The sequence below is a fragment of the Loxodonta africana genome, chromosome 8 (genome assembly GCF_030014295.1).
Source record: "Loxodonta africana isolate mLoxAfr1 chromosome 8, mLoxAfr1.hap2, whole genome shotgun sequence".
NCBI classification, from domain to species: Eukaryota; Metazoa; Chordata; class Mammalia; order Proboscidea; family Elephantidae; genus Loxodonta; species Loxodonta africana.
The window spans coordinates 73,075,453-73,096,294 of NC_087349.1; the positions used below are offsets into that span (position 1 = coordinate 73,075,453).

At 38.4% G+C, this 20,842-nt stretch overlaps 1 pseudogene; it reads left to right on the top strand.

The window, feature by feature from the left end:
* The first annotated feature begins 6,016 nt into the window (after nucleotides 1-6,016).
* Nucleotides 6,017-8,136, top strand: LOC100660663 (small ribosomal subunit protein eS4-like; annotated as a pseudogene).
* Nucleotides 8,137-20,842: the final 12,706 nt, after the last annotated feature.

The window sequence follows — 20,842 nt, forward strand, 5'->3', positions numbered from 1 at the left end:
ACAGTTTGGGAACCATGGTCATAGCAGCATTATTATAATGGCAAAAAACTGGTATGACTTTAAATGCTCATTAATTGGGAGCATTTAAATAATAGTGTATCTGTACAATGGAATGCTATGTAGGAGTTTAAAAGGTCTGAATAGATTGGTACATACTGATTTAGAAAGCTTTCTGATTTAGAAAGCATATCATTGTGTGAAAATTGGAAATTTGCCAAGTAATAGCTGTAGTATGATAACCGTTTAAAACACATATAAAAAAGCACATTGGCATTGAGTCGATTCCGACGCACAGCGACCCTATAGGACAGAGTAGAACTGCCCCATAGGGTTTCCAAGGAGTGCCTGGTGGATTCAAACTGCTGACCTTTTGGTTAACAGCAGAACTCTTAACCACTATGTCACCAGGGCTTCCTAAAACACACATGTGTATTTGTAATTCAGTACTCTTTGTATATGTGTATTAATTAGATCTCTGGTACAGGGTGGGATGGGTTTTCTAGGTCATGTCTGAGGATCACGGTTTCTTAACAGTATGATTTGAACACCTATTATTTATCTATCTATTGAGCACCTACACTTAAACTTCTGCATTAGGGCTTTTGCTGTAGCTTATTTTTGGCATTCTGTAACCATCACATTCTCATAGAGACTTTCCTTAACTTCCCAATTTAAGTAGTCTCGTGGGTTGGTTTGCCAGGTGAGATACATGAAGGGAGAGTTAAATTTGAATTTCATACAAACAGTGAATAACTTTACAGTATAAATATGTCCCATGCAATATTTGGGGTATACTTTTACTTAAACAACTATTCCTTGTTTATCTGAAATTCAAATTTATTTGGATGCCCCATATATATATATATTTAATTGTTTTAAGTGAAAGTTTACAAATCAAGTTAGTCTCTCATACAAAAATTTATGTATACCTTGCTATGTATTCTTGGTTGCTGTCCTCGTAATGAGACAGCACACTTCTCTCCACCCTGTATTCCCTGTGTCTGTTCAGCCAGCTTCTGTCCCCCCTGCCTTCTCATCTCCCCTCTGGACAGGAGATGCCCACATAGTCTCATGTGTCTACTTGAGCCAAGAAACTCACTCCTCGCCAGTATCATTTTCTATCCCATAGTCCAGTCTAATCCCTGTCTGAAGAGTTGGCTTTGGGAATGGTTCCAGTCTTGGGCTAACGGAAGGTCTGGGGACCATAACCTCTGGGGCCCATCTAGTCTCAGTCAGACCGTTAAGTCTGGTCTTTTTACAAGAATTTGAGGTCTGCATCCTACTGCTCTCCTGCTCCATCAGGAATTCTCTGTTGTGTTCCCTGTCAGGACAGTCATCAGTTGTAGCCGGGCACCATCTAGTTCTTCTGGTCTCAGGCTGATGTAGTCTCTGATTTATGTGGCCCTTTCTGTATCTTGGGCTCATAATTACCTTGTGTCTTTGGTGTTCTTCATTCTCATTTGCTCCATGTGGGTTGAGACCAATTGATGCATCTTAGATGGCCGCTAGAGTTTAAGACCGCAGAAGCCACTCTCCAAAGTGGGGTGCAGAATGTTTTCTTCATAGATTTTATTATGCCAGTTGACCTAGACATCCCCTGAAACCGTGGTTCCTAGACCCCCGCCCCTGCTACGCTGGCCTTAAAAGCATCTCGTTTATTTCAGGAAACTTTTTTCTTTTGGTGTAGTCCAGTTGTGCTGACCTCTCCTGTATTGTATGTTGTCTTCCCTTCACCTAAAATAGTTCTTGTCTACTACCTAATTAGTGAATACCCCTCTCCCTCCCTCCCTCCCCACCCTCCTAACCATCAACAAATATTTTCTTCTGTGTTTAAACTATTTCTTGAGTTCTTATAATGGTGGTATCATACAATATTTGTCCTATTGCAGCTGAGTAATTTCACTTAACATATTGCCTTCCAAATTCCTCCATGTTATGAAATGTTTCATGGATTCATCATTGTTCTTTATTGATGTGTAGTATTCCATTGTATGAATATACCATAATTTATCCATTCATCCGCTGATGGGCACCTTGGTTGCTTCCATCTTTTTGCTGTTGTAAACAGTGCTGCAATGAACATGGGCGTGCATATACCTGTTTGTGTAAAGGCTCTTATTTCACTAGGGTATATTCCAAAGAGTGGGCTTGCTGGATCCTATGGTAGTTCTATTTCTAGGTTTTTAAGGAAGTGCCGAATCGATTTCCAAAGTGGTTGTACCATTTTACATTCCCACCAGCACTGTATAAGTGTTCTAGTCTCTCCACAATCCCTCCAACATTTATTGTTTTGTGTTTTTTAGATTAATGCCAGGCTTGTTGGAGTGAGATGGAATCTCATTGTACTTTTAATTTGCATTTCTCCAATGGATAATGATCATGAGCATTTCCTCACGTATCTGTTAGCTGCTTGAATGTCTTCTTTGGTGAAGTGCCTGTTCATATCCTTTGCCCATTTTTTAATTGGATTATTTGTCTTTTTGTTGTTGAGAATCACGTAGATTTTAGAGATCAGATGCTGATCGGAAATGTCATAGCTAAAAATTTTTTCCCAGTCTGTAGGTAATCTTTTTACTTTTTTGGTGAAGTCTTTGGATGAACATAGGTGTTTGATTTTTAGGCGCCCCCAGTTATCTAGTTTCTCCTCTGGTGTTTGTGCATTGTTAGTAATGTTTTATATACTGTTTATGCCATGTATTAGGGCTCTTAGTGTTGTCCCTATTTTTTTCTTCCATGATCTTTATCGTTTTAGATTTTATATTTAGGTCTTTGACTCATTTCTAGTTCGTTTTTGTGCACAGTGTGAGGTATGGGTCTTGTTTCATTTTTTTGCAGATGGATATCGTTATGCCAGCACCATTTGTTAAAGAGACTGTCTTTTCCCCATTTAACTGACTTTGGGCCTTTGTCAAATATCAGCTGCTCATATGTGGTTGGATTTATGTCTGGATTCTCAATTCTGTCCCATTGGTCTATGTATTTGTTGTTGTACCAGCACCAGTCTGTTTTGAGTACTGTGGCAGTGTAATAGGTTCTAAAATCAGACAGTATGAGGCCTCCCACTTTGTTCTTCTTTTTCAGTAATGCTTTACTTATCCGGGGCCTCTTTCTCTTCGTATGAAGTTGGTGATTTATTTCTCCATCTCATTAAAAAATGTTGTTGGAATTTGGATTGGAATTACTTTCAGTAGAATAATTTTTACAGCATTGAGTCTTCCTATCCATGAGCAAGGTATGTTTTTCTACTTATATAGGTCTCTTTTGGTTTCTTACAGTAGTGTCTTGTAGTTTTCTTTGTATAGGTCTCTTACATCTCTGGTAAGATTTATTCCCAAGTATTTTATCTTCTTGGGGTTACTATAAATAATATTGATTTGGTGATTTCCTCTTTGACATTCTCTTTGTTGGTGTAGAGGAATCCAACTGATTTTTGTATGTTTATCTTGTATCATGATACTTTGCTGAACTTTTCTGTTAGTTTCAGTAGTTTTCCTGAGGATTCTTTAGGGTTTTCTGTGTATAAGATCATGTCATCTGCAAATAGAGATACTTTTACTTCTTCCTTACCAATGTGGATGCCCTTTATTTCTTTACCTAGCCTAATTGCTCTGGCTTGGACCTCCAGCACAAAGTTGAATAAGAGTGGTGATAAAGGGCATTCTTGTCTAGTTCACATTCTCAAGGGGATTGCTTTCAGACACTCTCCATTTAGGGTGATGTTGGCTGTTTGGATGCCCTATATTTTTATTTGCCAATCTGGCAACCCTACTTCCAGTCGTTTTCTATTACAATACTCTGTTGTAGTTTCCTTCTTGTACTTACTACTGCTTGATATTTCTTGTTCATTTAGATTTTTGCATGTTTAATATCTGTCTTCATTTACCAGAATGTAGGAGCAACCTTATATTAGAGCAGGAACCCTGTCTGTTTTGTTTCCCATAGTAGTAGCAGAACCTAGAACACTGTTTAGTATACACTACATGTTCAGTGCACTCTGTTCTGTGGATGAATACCCAAACCCATTGCCATCAAGTCAATTTCGACTCATCGTGACCCTATAGGACAGAGTAGAACTGCGTCATAGGGTTTCCTAGGCTGTAACTCTTTATGGAAGCAAACTGCCACATCTTTCCCCTATAGGCTGGTGAGTTTGGCTTGTGGGTTCCAATCATTGACCTTTTGGTTAGTAGCCAAGCGCTTAACCACTGTGTGGATGAATACATATCTTCAAAAAACAAATGTTAATTTTCAAGGATAGTGTATTTTAAACTGAAATATTCTCTAACTGCCTTGTGTTTTGTAAAAATCCTCCCGTTTCCTGGAGTTCTATTATCACATAGTTATAGACAATGTAGTTTATCCTTTGGTGCTCCCAAGTGTCCCCCAGTCTTTCTAGAATAAGAAAAAAGCCATGCAACCCAGTTACAGAAAGAAAAGCTCTAACATGACTATTCTAGAGAACAACACTATTATATTTAGTAATCTTGGCAGAAGGGATGAGGAGAATATACTTTTCCAATTATGTATTTAAATATTTTTTAAAAAACTTAAAAAAATATATTTTAAAATGTATCAAATTTTAATTCCTGGGAGGCTGTCAACACAATAGGTCGTGGTGGAGTTAACTTTAAATGCAAAAAGTCATTTAAAATCTCACAGTAAGGCCTTTCCTACTAGAAAACCCTATGGAGTATAGGTCTACTCTGCACACATGAGGTCCCCAACAGTTAGCAACTAACAACAATAACTATCTATGCATATTTTTGAACTTTTTGTAAATGAGGTATTATATATAATTCATTAAATTAAAAATTTTAAATTTTTCCTTAGAAAATAATCTCCTTTCTGGTAGTTCAAGGGAAGGTAAATTGTTAGGGTGTTTTTCAAATATATTAATTAAAAAAATATTCCCTTGGGATATAAGTTTTAAAAAGCTTTCATTGATAGGATATAAAGATTCATGTGGTCTTTTTCACAATAAGTTTCCACATCTTCTTTGGGTGAAGTTTGCTAAGGGGTCTTTAGGCAAATTGATCCCAGTGAAATTAAAAGCTGAGTAATTATGAGGGACATTGAATCATTATAAACTGGTTTTGAATAATGCAGAACCTCTTTTTCTTCATTGCCAGTTACGGAGATCAGGGGATTTTAAATTACCTAACAGTTTCTAAACTGCACTCTGTTTATTTGAATGAAGCCTAAAATGGTAGTGGGATGTGTGTGCATAGAACCTTAAAATGTACATGATTGATCCCTTTGGTAAATTTTAACTCTCCACCTAAATTGTAAGAATGCCATGTATAGCGTATCAATATGCTTCTGAAATACTGATTGCTTCCAACGATCAAAACGTTAGTGATTATTTCATGATATTTAGAAATCCACCCGTTGTTAACTGGAGGTGTTTGATTTTGCAGCCTCTGCGAGCAGCTTCTAAACGTGCCTCAGCATAATCAGAGGGCTTGCTGAGTCTGTGAAAGCAGCTAGGTTTTGCTTGAATGAAATAACTGAAGAGCAGAAGGTTGGTGACCGGCTGTAAATAGCCGGCACTGGGCTCCACCAGAGTTCCCCACGGATGTTTCTCCGCCTGTCTTCTGCTTAGTGTGTGAGTGTGAGTGTGTGCGCATTAACTGATAAAACCCCCTTCCTGTTGAGCTGGGTTGGAACTAACCGGGGAGGGTGCAGCTTTGGAGGGGTTCTGAAATCTAAGAAAGAGCTTCCTTTCCCACCGCTTTCCGCTGAGTCAGTTACTGCAGAGTGCTCTGCAGGATCTAGAGGCCTTTGTGTTCAGATTATTTTACTAGCTATAAAAGCCACACCCTTGTGCTATACAAACAGAACATTTTGTCCTTCCAGGAGGTCTGTACTTTGACCACAACACTAGGATTTCAAAGCTGTCTCACAATCTTTGCCTATTGTGATGTAAAGTGTTAGGCTGAGTGAATGTCCCTGTTATAATGCAGATTCTTAAAATTATTAGCTCAAGGGTTACTCTTGCTACTGGAGGTTTTGAACAATGACAGTCTATCACTTTAAACAGGCTCAGAAATCCATTCATTTAAGGGGGAGGGGGGAGAAAAAGGAAGAAAAGTCCGGCTTTTCCTTCTTCACAGCGTTTCACCAGCCACAGCCCGAGGCTCGACAAACACTGAAGCATGCTACAGCGCCTAAGCATTGGATGCTTGACAAACTAAAGTGTTTTTGCGTCTAGGCCATTGACAGCTCCCCAAAAGCTGAAAGAGTGTCTTCCCCTTACAGTATTCCTCAGGAATAGACTCAAAGTATGCATTGACTGGAGATGAGGTAAAGAAAATACATATGTAGGACTTAAGAATGGACAGCAAGATTCAAACTAACATCACATACCCTGCAGGATTCATGGATGTCATCAGCATCAAGAAGACAGGTGAGCATTTCCACCTTACCTATGACACCAAGGGCCGTTTTGTCCTTCACGTATCACAGCTGAAGAGGCATAGTACAAGCTGTGCAAAATGAGGGAGATATTTATGGATACAAAGGGACTCCCACACCTGGTGACCCATGTTGCTGGAACCATCGGTCACCCAGATTCTCTCATCAAGGTGAATGACACAGTAGTGATTGATTTGGGAGCTGGCAAGATACCCGACTTCATCAGATTTGATACTGGCAAAATGTGTATGATGATCGGTGGGGCCAACCTTGGTGGTTTTGGTGTGATCACCAACAGAGAGAGACACCCTGGTTCTTTTGATGCATGCGAAGGATGCCAACAGCAACAGCTTTGCACCAGGCTTCCCAACATTTTTGTCATTGGCAAAGGTAATAAGCCTTGGAATTCCCTGCCCAGGGGAAAGAGCATTTGACTTATTGCTGAAGAGAGACAAGAGGCTAACAGCTAAACAGAGCTTTGGCTGAATTTTAAAGTAGGGTAGCTTCTTTGTTCAAATAAACAGTGAATTCTGGGAAAAAAGAAAAGCCCAATGACAGAAAAAAAGGCAGTGCTTTTTGATTTGGAAAAATCCATGCCTTTTTTTTTTTTTTTAAACATCACATCTTCATTTATAACAAGTACCCATTTATATATGTTACCATAGTACATGGCCTTTTGGTCTACACAGGCACCTGAAAGAAATGGAGTAGTGGAAGGAAGGATCAACTTGAAGACTGAGCCTCATCTGGCACTCTGTCTCCTGTTTCCCAGCATAGCGACAATCATCTTCATGAGATTTTCATTGTATTTCTATTCTTTTCAAACCCTGTTATAGGCTCAAATGCAACTTATATACTATTAAACTTTGAACTCAGTATAATAATACAATAGTTACCCTTCATTGAATGGTAATTACAAGCTAACTATGCTAACTGCTTTTGTTCATTTTCTCATTTAATTCTCAAGACAACTTTATGAAGTATCTCTGTAATCTTCCTCTCACTAATGAAGAAAGAGCGGCTTAGAGGTGTTAAATCTCTAGACATGACCACACAGTTAATAACAGGAAGAACTGGGCTTCTAAGGAGGTCTGGTAGTCTCGAGTTCAAGATCTTAACTACTAAGAAATTCAGCCCATTAATTATGACACCAGCCTTTGTGTAAAGGAGGGCTTGAGGTGGCAGCCTGGTCAGAGGGGGGCCAGAGGACGTGCTTTGAAGTGCTTGCCTAGGAAGCATGCTGTTTTTATTTAGACTGGATGCTTATTTTTTTTATTTTTTTGGTTGCGAGGGAGTAGTGCTGATGGATATTACTGGACAGCTCAGCACCTCCACCCACTGTCCCAACAAGCACTCCTTTAACCCCCCCAACCCAAGCCCTACTTGGCTGAAACACTGTGCTGCCTCTCCTATTGTTTCACTGCCTTACTTCAAGAAACACTGAAGGATATCAGTTTTTTGTTTTTTTTTTCTGTTCCAGCCAAACAGATCTTATTGAAGTCTCCCTTTGTACTGTCAGACCCCTTCCCTGTGTCATTATCATCCATCAAGCTTTATCCTAACCCTCCTTCAAAGTGAGTCTCTCAAAGTAAAATCATTATTGGTATTTTTTCTAGAGTCTAGAACCTCGGCTAATCTTACCATTTTCATTCATTACAAAAATGCTTGTTTTTCTTGGCAAAACTCAGTTGGGTCTCTTTGAAGCATTACTAAAACTTTTGGTTTATGGATGCTTATGTTTTTATTTATTTAGATATGAGATTTAATATCAGCCAAACATCGATACAAATGCCATGCATTTGGTGAGCCCTCAAACTGAATACAGATAATCCTAAAAAAAGCGTTTTTTAAAAATTTTAACTTTTTTTTTGCAAGAGTGAGCTGATTTGATCATTTTCTGGAAACCACTTCTTTTGGCTTTGGTGACACCAAATTTGTCTGATTTTCTTTGTTTTCCTTTACTGCTTCTTCTGGCTTCCCTTTGCTAGTTTTTCCGTTTCTACCCAACTGCTAAATACTGGAGAGTTGGGTTTGGGCTTTGGTCTTTGTCTACCCATTTTCTATCCCTTGCTGACCTTTACTGGCCCCCTGAATTTAAAAAGCATCTATATGCAGATGATTCTAAAATTTCCACCACCAGTCCTGATTTCCTCCTTCTTTTCAGATGTCTAATCCATACCTCCTTTTGGATATGCAATTAAAATGTCATGTTTACAAAGAAGGACTTTTAATTTTCTCTCAAAACTCTCTCTCCCCGTCTTGCCCATTTTAGTTAATTGTACTACTGCCCATGCAGTTGTTCAAGCCAGAAACTTGGTATCATCCTTGATTCATCTTTTACTCACTGACAATCCTAAATGCAATTCATCAGTGAATCCTACTTGCTTTCCTCTCAAAAATGTATCTTAAATCCCACCACTTATCACTGGTGCCACTAGAATGTGAGCCACCATTATCTCTCATCTGAATCACCAAAATGGACTCCTCACTGGCCTTCCAGCTTCTTCTACCTGCCACTCAGTCTCCATAGTGGTCTTTTTTTTTTTTTTTTTCATAGTGATCTTTTAAAGATATTACACATATAATTTTATTTCCTTATAACACTGTCCAGTAACTTCTTGTTTAACTCAGAATAAAACCTCAAATACTTACCATAGCCTGCAAGATTCTGTGTCCCCACATACCTCTCTTTGCTTAACTAAAAGCAAAAATAACCTCCCCCTTTCATGCAATGGAAACCCTGGTGGTACAGTGGTTAAGAGCTACGCTCCTAACCAAAAGGTTGGCAGTTCAGATCCACCAGGTGCTCCTTGAGAACTCTGTGTGACAGTTCTACTCTGTCCTATAGGGTCACTATGATTGACTCGACAGCAACAGGTTTTTTTTGTTTGTTTGTTTGTTTCCTGCAAAAGGTTCTTCCTACACTAGTTCCTGAGAAAGCCAAGGTCATTACCACGTTAGGGCTTTTGCCCTTTTTGTTCCTGCTACCTAAAATGTTCCTTCCACAGACCTTACAAGGCTATTTTTTTTCTTATCATTCAGGTTTCATGTCAAACTGTCTCTTCAGGGCAGCCATTCTAACCACCCTGTGTGAGATGGTGTCTCCTAACCTTGTCATTCTCCATTCCATTACTCTATTTTATTTTCTTCATAGCACTTATCACTGTCTGAAATTTTCTTATTCCGTATTCATTTTCTCCCAAGGTAATTTAACTTTCTAGAGGCTTTGTCTTTTTCATAGCTATAACCTCAGTGCCTAAATAGTACCCACCATGTGGAAGATGATCAGTACATAGTTGATTAATGAATCAAGTAGAAACAGGCATATGCTAAAAAATAAAATTGTGCTTTGAGGATATTGTGATGTCCATAAAATCTAAGATCAGAGGTGTAGTCAGGTCAAAGAGGGACCAGAAAGTTGTTCTGATATTTCTCTCACCAGTGCTGTTTTCTCTGTGGCCTTGTGGTCTCTTGTTTCTGTCCTTCTCTCCACAGCTGTTTTATTTTTTTCACTCTCTGTGGACCAGATTTTTTGTTTCTGCTTCTGCGAGGTCAGACATGCCACCTCAGCCCCTGCTTTACGTTACTTCCCAGTGCTAGTGTCCAGAAAAGAGGAAATAAAGCTTCTGAATCCCAGTTCCAGCCCAAGCCTGGAGAAGTGAGTAACTTTGGACCAGCTTGTGTCAGCTGTTTGCTTTGATTTACAATAGCCAGACTGGGAGGAAGGTCATGTTCTATAATCAGGCCCCAGGCCTGGTGGTGTTATGGGTGGAGAAATTTTCAGAGAAGTATGTGTGTGTGGGTGGGGATGGGGGTAGTGCATGGATTAGACAGACATGCTAATTTTCATATTCATGACCCACTCAATTGAATATTCCAGGTAAAGAATCAGAAAGGATCATGCTTTTTTTTTTTTTTTTTAATTAATAATAATTCTATTCAAAAGACTTATTTTTCTGTTTCATCATTTTTTTTTCTTACTGATTAAAAAAGAACTTGTACTATATGATTTCTCAACTCTCCTTGACTCAAGCTTTTCTCTAAGCTCAGCCTAACAAGTTCTTTTTTGTTTTATTTCTCTCTTCAATGTGAATGCCTAGTTTAGACTACAGGTAATTGCCAAGGAAACTTTTAGGGGGTAATCAAATATACTAGGAGTATGGTGACTAAGCAGCCCAGGATTCAACCACAGTTTGTTAAAATTGATTTAATTATAATCTTTATAATACGATCCTTAGTAACTGGGGGAAAAAAATGCGTAAGTATAGAAATTCCCACAAATAGAAGAAGTCTCTGTCCTATAGCGTCGCTATGAGTTGGAATCGACTCAATGGCTCTGGGTTTGGTTTTTTGGTTTTACTGAGAAGAAGAATAGAGCAAATTCTCTTAATTTTGACAATTCAGTGACAGTCTGAAAAAAAAAAGTCTGAAGGATGATGAATATTCACTTTTTTTTTTTTTTTTTGGCCAAGATTTACCCATACTAAGCTTGTGCAGGTACACCAGAGAAGGAAGAGGCAGTTGGTACACTAGAAATGTATCTTTCCGAAAGAAAGTGGCACTCCATGCCAGTAAAGAGGAGGTGGAGCCTCTTCACAAACTGGAATTATTCATCTTATTTCTTACCACATCAATCTCTCAATAGAACTTTTTAAGCGGAAATACTGGTTTTTTTGCTGGGATGGGCCTTCCTGTCTAGCACTGCAGCTATTTCCACTTAATAATTACATAATTGTTATGGAAATTCCCTTTTAAAAGCAATACTTAAGGAAATTGAGCAAGATTTCTTCTCAGACTTCTTAAAGAATACCTTATGTCAAATCAGGAATAAATGATGTTAAATTGTTTTCGATGGCATTGTTGCCACTAGAGAGAAATCAAAGAAATGCTTTAGTAGCCTTGTTGTTTTATAGAATAAACATCCTTTATTAATTTTTTTTTACCTGTGACAACAGAATTTTTTACATGACATCAAAATTATTTTGATTACTCAGAATGTCACAATATGAAAGATAGTAGAACTGTAACTTGCTCACCTTTTCTCCTTTGTATGATTGAAATTATACACCCAAACAGAGAAAAACAAGCCATTAGACATTGGAGGTCTTCAGAAACATGTTAAAACCAGAGAGAAAATAAAGGAAGAGTCATAAAATAATTTTTGTGTTGTATTAGATAAAATCCATTTATCTTCATGAATGACATCCCCACCAGTTTTCAAGCAAACTGATAAAAAAAACTTTGATAGAAAAGAAAGACTGAGGAAGATTCAGATAGGGGCCCTTGCTTTGCTTCTTCCTTGTTTTCTTCAGGGGTTATTCTTCTGGTGAAAAACATAGGGAAGAGGACAATCAGCTTTAATATTTTCTCAGTAGGAGAGAATCAGAAACTCTTTTCAAACCCCTGCCTTGGATACAGGGTTGTGATCAGGTGTGTTTGGGGATCATGTGTTGTACACATATTCCAGGATGTCAGCCATGGCCCAGACCTCTTCCTATGTGCTAGCCCTGTGTATCCAGCTGCCTTTATAACATGCCCTCCTGAAAGATCCACAGGCTATTCCAGCTCAAACTCCAAAATTGAACTCAAAGTTTTTCTCTTTATGTCTTCTTTCCTACCATCTGTCCTCCTGTCTGCTGCAAAAGACCTCTTTAAATTGTTAAAAAGCAAAGTTGTCACTTTAAGGACTAATGTGCACCTGACCCAAGCCATGGTGTTTTCTGTAGTCTCATTTGCATTCAAAAGCTGGACAATTAATAAGGAAGACAGAAGAATTGATGCCTTTGAATTATGGTGTTGGCAAAGAATATTGAATATGCCATGGACTGCCAAAAGAACAAACAAATCTGTCTTGGAAGAAGTTCAGCTAGAGTGCTCCTTAGAAGCGAGGATGGAGAGACTTCATCTTATGTGCTTTGGACATGTTATCAGGAGGAGTCAGCCCCTGGAGAAAGACATCATGCTTGGTGGAGTAGAAGGTCTGTGAAAAAGAGGAAGACCCTCCATGAAATGGATTGACACAGTGGCTACAACGATTATGGGGATGGCACAGGACCAGGCAGTGTTTCATTATGTTGTACGTATGGTTGCTATGAGTTAGAACAAACTCAACGGCACGAAACAACAACAACATGCGTCTTCCTTCCCAAATCAGGAAACTGGTATTCATTTCATATACTCCTTTCTCTGTCATACTTCCCACTCTTGACCTAAGTCACCCAGTTCCTTTTATTTTATGCTTTTCAGATCTCTCTGACACACCCTCTTTTTCCTATCTTGCCAGTCAGGTCACTGACCAGGCTCTCACCTGGTCTCCTCCCCCTCCAATTCCTCCTTTACACTGTTGCCACAGATTTTCTATATAGATCTGCCTTGGTGGGTCCAGTGTTTGAAATATTTTCATGGTTCCTCTTCAGGGTAAAGTTCCAACCTCTATTCTTTTCCCTTTAGGTCCCTCATGTGAACCCTGTGCTTCAGAAGTTCCCTAAAGTTGATGCTGTCTTTTTCCATCAGTGACTTTGCATATAGTGTTCTACTGGAAACACCCTTCCCACCCTTGTGGGTTTGTCCAGTACCTTCTTGTTCAAGGCTCAGTTCATGTGTTAACTTCCCTGACACTTCCATCTCCACCTTTCTGAATAATGTGCCTCTCCTCTGTGATGCCTAAACATCTATCTAGTATGTAGCTCTAGCATAACACTGAAAGGCAATATTCTATAGCTGAAAGAATACTGCCACTGGAGTCAGACAAACCTGGACTTATATTATGGGTCTACCATTTACTAAACATAAACCTGGATGTGTAATTTAGCCTCAATAAACCTCAGATTTTTCATGTGTAATTAATAATACAGGTAATACCTGCCAGATAGAATCTATATAAATTTTAAGTAAAATGAAATATAACGGCATAAAAAAATAGTGCCTGATATGGCGGGTAGATGAAGTTGGATCTCTTCCGTAACTGTGGGTGTACTGTGTTCCCCTTAAAATATTCAGAGCCAGGAATGATACAGAAATGCTGTCAAGGTGTCAGCCTTAGACACTGTTCTCCACTTTCTCCTTTGGAAATACGCTCTCCTCTCCTGGATTCCTTAACACAATTCTTGACTGTGTTCCTTCTGTCTTTCTGCCTGCTCATATTCCTTATGTTTTCCTCACCAATCCTCGTATACTTACTCCTTTAACTGTTAGAGTTCATGAGGCACTGTCCTAATCCCTTTTATTTCTCATTCTGTTTCTATTCCAAAGTTTCTCAAAGCTTAATTGACCAACTACATAAAAATTGCTTGCCTTCCCTACCCTCCAGAAAAGCAGCATAAGAATATTTGGGGTTGGAGGGAGATGGGCTCACGGGTCTGCATTTTTAACAAGTTCTTCAAGTGAGTCTTGGACTCAATGCCTTGGTAATTTCATCCTCTCCTGTGGCTTCAGTTACCATGCATTTGCTAAAGATTGTAAAATTTATGTTTCTATTCCAGACCTCTCTGTTGAACTCCCAACCCATATAGCCAACAACTCCTTGACATTTCCCCTTGGATGCTTCTTAGGTACCTAAACTTGAAATGTTCAAAAGTAAAACTGTCATACTCCTCTGCAAAGTGTTCTTACCTTAAACAAAGCACCATCTACACAAATGCTCAAACCCGAGGTCAGGCTTGTCATTCCTCTTCACCTCCCTCCCTCCATTTGACAACAGAATGGATGTTATATCTTGTGAATCTTTCTGCTTTTCTCTAACCCCATTTTTGAAGCCCCATCCACCCACCACCACCACCACTAGATAGCATCAATAGACTCCTCCTTGGTCAGTTTTCTCTATCACTCCACACATTCATCCATCTTTTCAGAAGTGGTCATCCTTGAAGGTATCAAAGGACTGTTTGCATTAAGGGATAAATCTATGTAGAGCTGGCTTTGTTCACAATAGTTAAGTTTGTACATAATATAAAATTAGGGAAGGCTTTAGCCAAAAATATCTGCATAGAACTCCCATCAATAGAAATTTTGCTCCTTTGACTTTGTAAGTCACTTAACTATATAATTACCCTGGGAGGTTAATATTTCTTTCCACTATTTAGCTAAAACTGAATATTTTAGTCAATAGCTTTCCTCCTACCAATAAACTGAGATTAGGTTTCCTGAGTGGAGGTAAGTTTTAATTCGGGGTGGTGTAGGATGGGGTGAGTCGGAAGGGGAATATGGATGGAGGTGGGCATTAAAGTATTAATGAAGTTTGGTTTTATAGTAGAGCCCTTTCTAGGGAGAGCAGTTCTGAATAAATGCTGTCCTCTTATAATAGCTGAGACTGTCAGAGGTTGACAAAATCTGCTGCTCCTTGGGAGCGGGTAACAAGGAATACAAGTAACATGGCGAGGTCTCTGTCTTTTGAGATCAGATGCTTTCCAGTTTTGTATTCTTATCTTTATCTGCTGTTTTTTTTTTTTTTTTTCATGGCAAAAAGGTTTCTATCTTAGTGTATTTTGTTTTATTCTAAGTCCTGTGTCTTGGTATGGGATCATTAAGTTGTAGACTACAAAAGCCCACACAACTTTGTTTAGGAGTTTTCTTGTAAATATCTTGGCAGCTGTCGTGGAAGAAAAGCACAAGACATATAGCTGGTCTCACGTGATCTGGACGTTTGTCAGGAACTGATTCTCTCGATTTTTTCTGTCCTTCTGGGGCCACATGGTCTCTTGTCCCAGCTTCTCTGTGTCAGCTATGCTCTTTGGTCTCTGCAGACTAATTTTCTATAAACATTTCCAGACTTTCTGTATAGGAATGCTTAGTGACAACGATCTGGGGGACAGGGATAATGCTGTGAGACTTATATAGAAGCTGCAAGCAAACTTTTTTTTATTAGATTTTATATTAATTTGGGATGGGATTATGTGGGTTTTAAGCCACCTATTAGCATATCACTATCCTGTATATTTGACCTGCCTGTGGCTATCCTGGCAGAAGTGAGTCCCTGTGACCTTTCAATGTCTTGATTCTAAATTCCTAGGTGAGAGAACATAGTTGCCCCAGCTTCAGTGTTCATCTGGTGAAAAACATCAGCATTCAGCCTGTTGTTAATAATTCCCTCCTTTTCCTGCATGGTATTTCAGACCTAATGAAGAAAGACAGACACTAGACTTCAAGTTAAGAGCTTTCCGTTAATAGAGAAAACTTGGGGCCTTAGAGGGTCCCAGATGTTATCACTCTGGTATTTCTCTTTTGGTACAGGCGAAAGACAAGACATGTAGCCTGGGTTAGCATGAGAAGTAGAACAAAAGCAAGCATTGGTAAAGGCCTTACTCAGATCCCTTGAACCATACATCTCCCATTTCCTTTGCTTAAGCTCATTTCCTGGCAGTCAGGCTTATGACTTTCTAAACTTTTTTACTGTGCAGTAGTTTACTAAAACACAATTAGCTCTTAACATCTCTCCTGTGCTTGCTGACATATCTTTGGAAGGTAGTTTCTTAGCGTTTCTATCTATGTGAATTATTTGATATGATTATATATGTATGTGTGTGTATATACATATATATACACACACATGCACATGTAAGTGGTGGTGGGTTGCACATGTAAAGAGTAACTGTTCATGAGCTCTTAAAAAAGTCTAGAAATAAAATTGTCAGCAAAATTATATACCTTTTTATTTACAGATACCTGTTCTTAAAGAACTTTAAATAAACACTTGTATACTTTCTCTGAGGAAACCATTTTCTTTTCTCTTCAACTCGTGGGAGGAAAGCCAACTGATTTTTTTTTTAGTCTGCATCTAAGTGTAAGGCTAGATGTTTCTTGGTGATATTTGTGACAATTTTTTACAATAAAATTTGAAATGCTCTGCTCCTTTCTTAGCCATAGTTTCCAATTTTATTCATTTACTAAAATTATTTCTTATGATAGAAAACTTCATTCAGGACTCACTCTTCTGGGTTTCCTCTTCTGAATAAAATGAGTTTTTCCTCCCTGCCTTCTATCTCTTCATTTTAAGCTATAATATGATGATCCTTAAAAACAAAACACACACAGGCAGGCTGCAGCTCTGGCATTGTTCCAGGATTCCATTTAGCCAGACAATGGGTGGCCCCAGCCCGACAGGACAGGCCGCCCAGGGAGTGTTGTGAGAGGAAGCCCATATTGGCCTCTTCAGTGTGTTGGGCTGCCTGAGCAGGGTCAATGGCACTGCTTTTACAGCTTGAGGCTGGGACTGGGGCAGACTGATTATTTTGCAAATGGCTGGTGATAAATATTCGGAGCACTATGAGTCAGAATCGAATCAAAGGAACGGATTTGGCCTGCTTATGCTTGCATTAAAAACCAATTATATTTGGTAACGTGTACTTAAAACTCCATTTTGCAAGTTTATTTTTTCCTCTTTTAAGAACAGTTCGGATAAAACTATGATCAATTTTGGAATAACTACAGTGAAGAAAGAAATGGCTTAGTGAAAAGTTAAAAATAGATGTCTTTTTTTAGTTTTCTCCTTTATTTCCAAAAGGCTTGCCAGTAGACTTGGGATGATAGTCTAAAAGCTAAATTAATCAAATGAAACAATGAAAAATGCAAGGATTAGCATTTTGTTGTTTTTAAATAAGCATCTGCTGCCTTCTATATTTGGATTTATGAATTCTTTTGGTCTTAGCAATTTTTTTTTTTTTAGCAATTTTTTATCACCCTTTGCAAGAAAATGAAGAGGACTGACATCTGATAAATGGAAAAGGCTAAAATCATATTTTTGAGGGAGGCATTTTAATTTACAAAACAATGAACACACATAAAACACTTCAGTTTACCAAACCCTTTAACATATGCTGCTTCAGTTTCTCCCAAATAGGCAGCACAATCCCTAGAATGTAGAATCCATAAAGGCAGGGTTCTTGGATTACTTATCATCACATCCACAGACCACTAGAGAAGGCCGGATCCCCAATACCAATAAGAAAACCCCTCAGAGAAGAGCAGGGGGAAGAAATTATCCACTTGTTGAAATATAATATGCCAAGACTGTGTTGGTGGCTTTACATACATGATTTTATCTCATAACGCCCGTTATTCCCACCTCGCCACCCCCTCCTTGCCCTGTAGAAATCTTTATCACGTTTTACAGATAAGGAAGCTGAGTCTCACAAAAGACCTGTTCTTTCTTAGCATTTTTTTTTTCTTTTTTTCTCTAAACCACAACACAAAAATTATAGGCTTAAAGTTGTTGCTGATTAAGGTTACACATCTTCTAATTGACAGATCTAGGACATCTATCTGCATCTTACGTCTCCAAGTATAGACCTGTTTCCACCAAATGCCACTTGTTATTTTAACCCACAATCATGCAAACACTGAAGAATTAGAGAGTCATCTTAAGTCTTGGTTGGAATAACCACCACCCCTTTTCATTGAGCTGATTCAAACTCCTGACAACCCATGTGTGTCGGAGTACAACTGGGCTCCATAGGGTTTTCAATGGCTTTTTTTTTTTTTTTTAGAAATAGATGGCCAGACCTGTCTTCCCAAAGCACCTCTGTGTGTGCTTGAATGTCCAACCTTTTGGCCGGTAAGATTTTAGGTTTTACCTTGGGAGATCTGGTGAGGATCTGGAAGGAAGACTTATATTCCTCTTCCTAAAGACTAGAAAAGGACATCATGTTTGGTAAAGTAGAAGATCAACAACAACAGCAACAAAAAAGAGAGAAACTCTCAGTGAGATGGATTGACACAATAGCCACAACAATGGCCTCAAACATACCAAGGATTTTGAGGAGACACAGGACGGACAACATTTTGTTCTGTTAAACATAAGGTTGCCCTGAGTCAAAGCTGATTTGATGGCTACTAACAACAACAACAAGACTATATAGGAAGTAGAAAAATAGCATTCAAAACAGCACTCAACACCAAATGAGCATGACTGGCAGCAAGGTGGGAAAACAAGATTAAGTCTTTCAGGATCCCTGTGTTTTTGCTCATTCCTCCCTGCTGCTTTTCCTTTCTTGGGGAAATCCTCTTTCTATGAGACCCACTCCTATGTCATTTTCTTCATTCTCCCCTCACCCTTTAAAGAGAGACTATCTTCCCCAATCTTTCGAAGAAAGGCAGGGCCTGCTGGCTTCTTGAATTTAGAGCAAAGGGAGACTAACTTATATAGGTGACATGCATCAATGATGTGTTGACTTGGATATCCTGAGCTTCAATTTAAGGGTGTTCCATTAACTTTACAAAAACATCCATTCTGGGTTATTTCTATCATATGAATGTCAGTCAGGCATGGGGAAAGCAGTGCTGATACACCAGGAGGGAAACCCTGTGGGGCAAGGTGGCTGGAGAAAAAAAGAAAATAAGTTTTAGGCACTTCTCTCAATAAGCTTGGAACTTTTATAAATTGGGTGTGGCCTGTAAGAAGAACAAGAAGGAATACTCTAGTTTCCTTCAGCATAATTATTTCTGAAGAAAATATATTAAAAAATCTCAAAATCTTTACTGTGTGCTCTAAGAAGTACTTCCAATTTTCTTCTCTGTTTTATAGTTTAACATGTTTCATTCAGTATATATATAAATTTGATATAAATTTTGATTTTTTTTTTTTTAAGTTTAAGAAAAACTATTTAATCCTAGTCGGATTCACAGAGTTTTTTTTTTTTTTTAACATGAAGTGAAACGGAAAAGTTGTTCCCCACCCGCAATGCTTAGAACGTGAGGGTTTTTTTTTTTTTTTTTTTATCAAAGGATGACAGGTTCTCCAGCCACACCCGTAGTCTCTTTAAAATATTGATAAAGCTGTCACTGGAGACACATTCTTGGGCAAAAGGTAATCAGCATGCTACTAATGACAGAAATTTGCATTTTATAGAACAAACATTTTCTTAAAATACAAAGTCTAGCAAAATAATAATAAAAAAGTGTGTACATCAGTGTGCTGATATAAGCTTTAAAAAAATACCGTAACTTTAGCTTCTGTTATTCAACTTCACCAGACTCCTCTGAGACATTTTGATTCCCAATAGTAGGTTAATTAGGTGGAGGAGATTTTAGTCCTTATTTTGGTGAAATGACGGTATTATTAAGGTATGTATAATTATTCAAAATCAACTACTCTGAAGCTTCTACTATGACTAGATTATAAAATGAGTGCATATTAAAAAGAAATAAGCCTCTAAATTCGCCTGAAACTGCCATTTCAAAGGAGGTTTTAAAGAAAAGGTACAAATTCAGTGAAACAACTGGTTCCCCATTGCCATCAAGTGGATGCCGACTCACAGCGACCCTATAGTACAGGGTAGAACTGCCCCATAGAGTTTCCAAGGAGCACCTGGTAGATTCAAACTGGCAACCTTTATGGTTAGCAGCCATAGCACTTAACCACTGTGCCTCCATGGTTTCCACAAACAACTGGTTAGTAGTCGCTTATTAATACTAATTATCATTCCTTTATTTTAAAATAAAAAGAGTACTTGAATCCAGCCTGAATATTTTCTAGTTGGTTTATAGGCCTATTTGCACTATTAAACTTCCTTAATCAAATGTTTTCCTCAACTTTTTGACTCAGTTGACAATTATTAAACTACTTATGTAATCTCTGAAGTTAGATACTCAAGCTAGATTCTCTGAAGAGAGAATGGATCAACGCTATAAATGTGAATGACACTATAAATGGGAATGGAGAAATTCTCCAGGAGCTGCCTGTCCAATAGTTAGCTTCCCCTTCTTAGTGTTGTCAGATTTAGCAAATAAAAATACAAGGCATATTAATATAAGTATATCCCATATATTATATGGGGCATTCTTATATTAAAAATTGATCCATGTTTATCTGAAATTCATATTTAACTGGACATTTTGTATCGCATCTAGCAACCTTTCTCCTTATTACTTACTACCAAATCTCTTCACGGAGTGAGGGCGTCTTGTCCAATTTAAAATAGTGCCTCATCCCTCATCGCAATTAGGCTGGTTGTTTGATTCCCAATTGTGGCCAGTGAAATATAATTAGAAACTAAATGACAGATTTAAAAAATTTTTTGCTACTTTATCTTTGCACTTTCTTACTTCTTTATGTCCAAACAAAATACAGTGCTCAGAGGAGGTGAAGCCATCTTGTCACTATGAGGATGGCACATATTAAAAATGGAAGAGCTGGAGGGAAGGAGCCTGGTTTCTTGACGAGATCCTTGAGTTGATGCACCAGCCCTGAACTGCCCACTTCAGAATTTTACTATTATGTGAAAACATAAACCTTTATTTGCTTAAGCCATGGCAGTTATGTTTCCCTTACAGGCAACTAAACAGAAGCCTAACAGTTTTATATTCCTGCGGAATCCTTTGAAATCAAATTCAAGGAATATCCTGGTTCATTTCTGCAAGATATATCTCTCTCCCCACTCTTCACGTCTATGAAAACAGTCCTTTCTGCTTCCTGATTCTGAGTGAATTTGGAGAT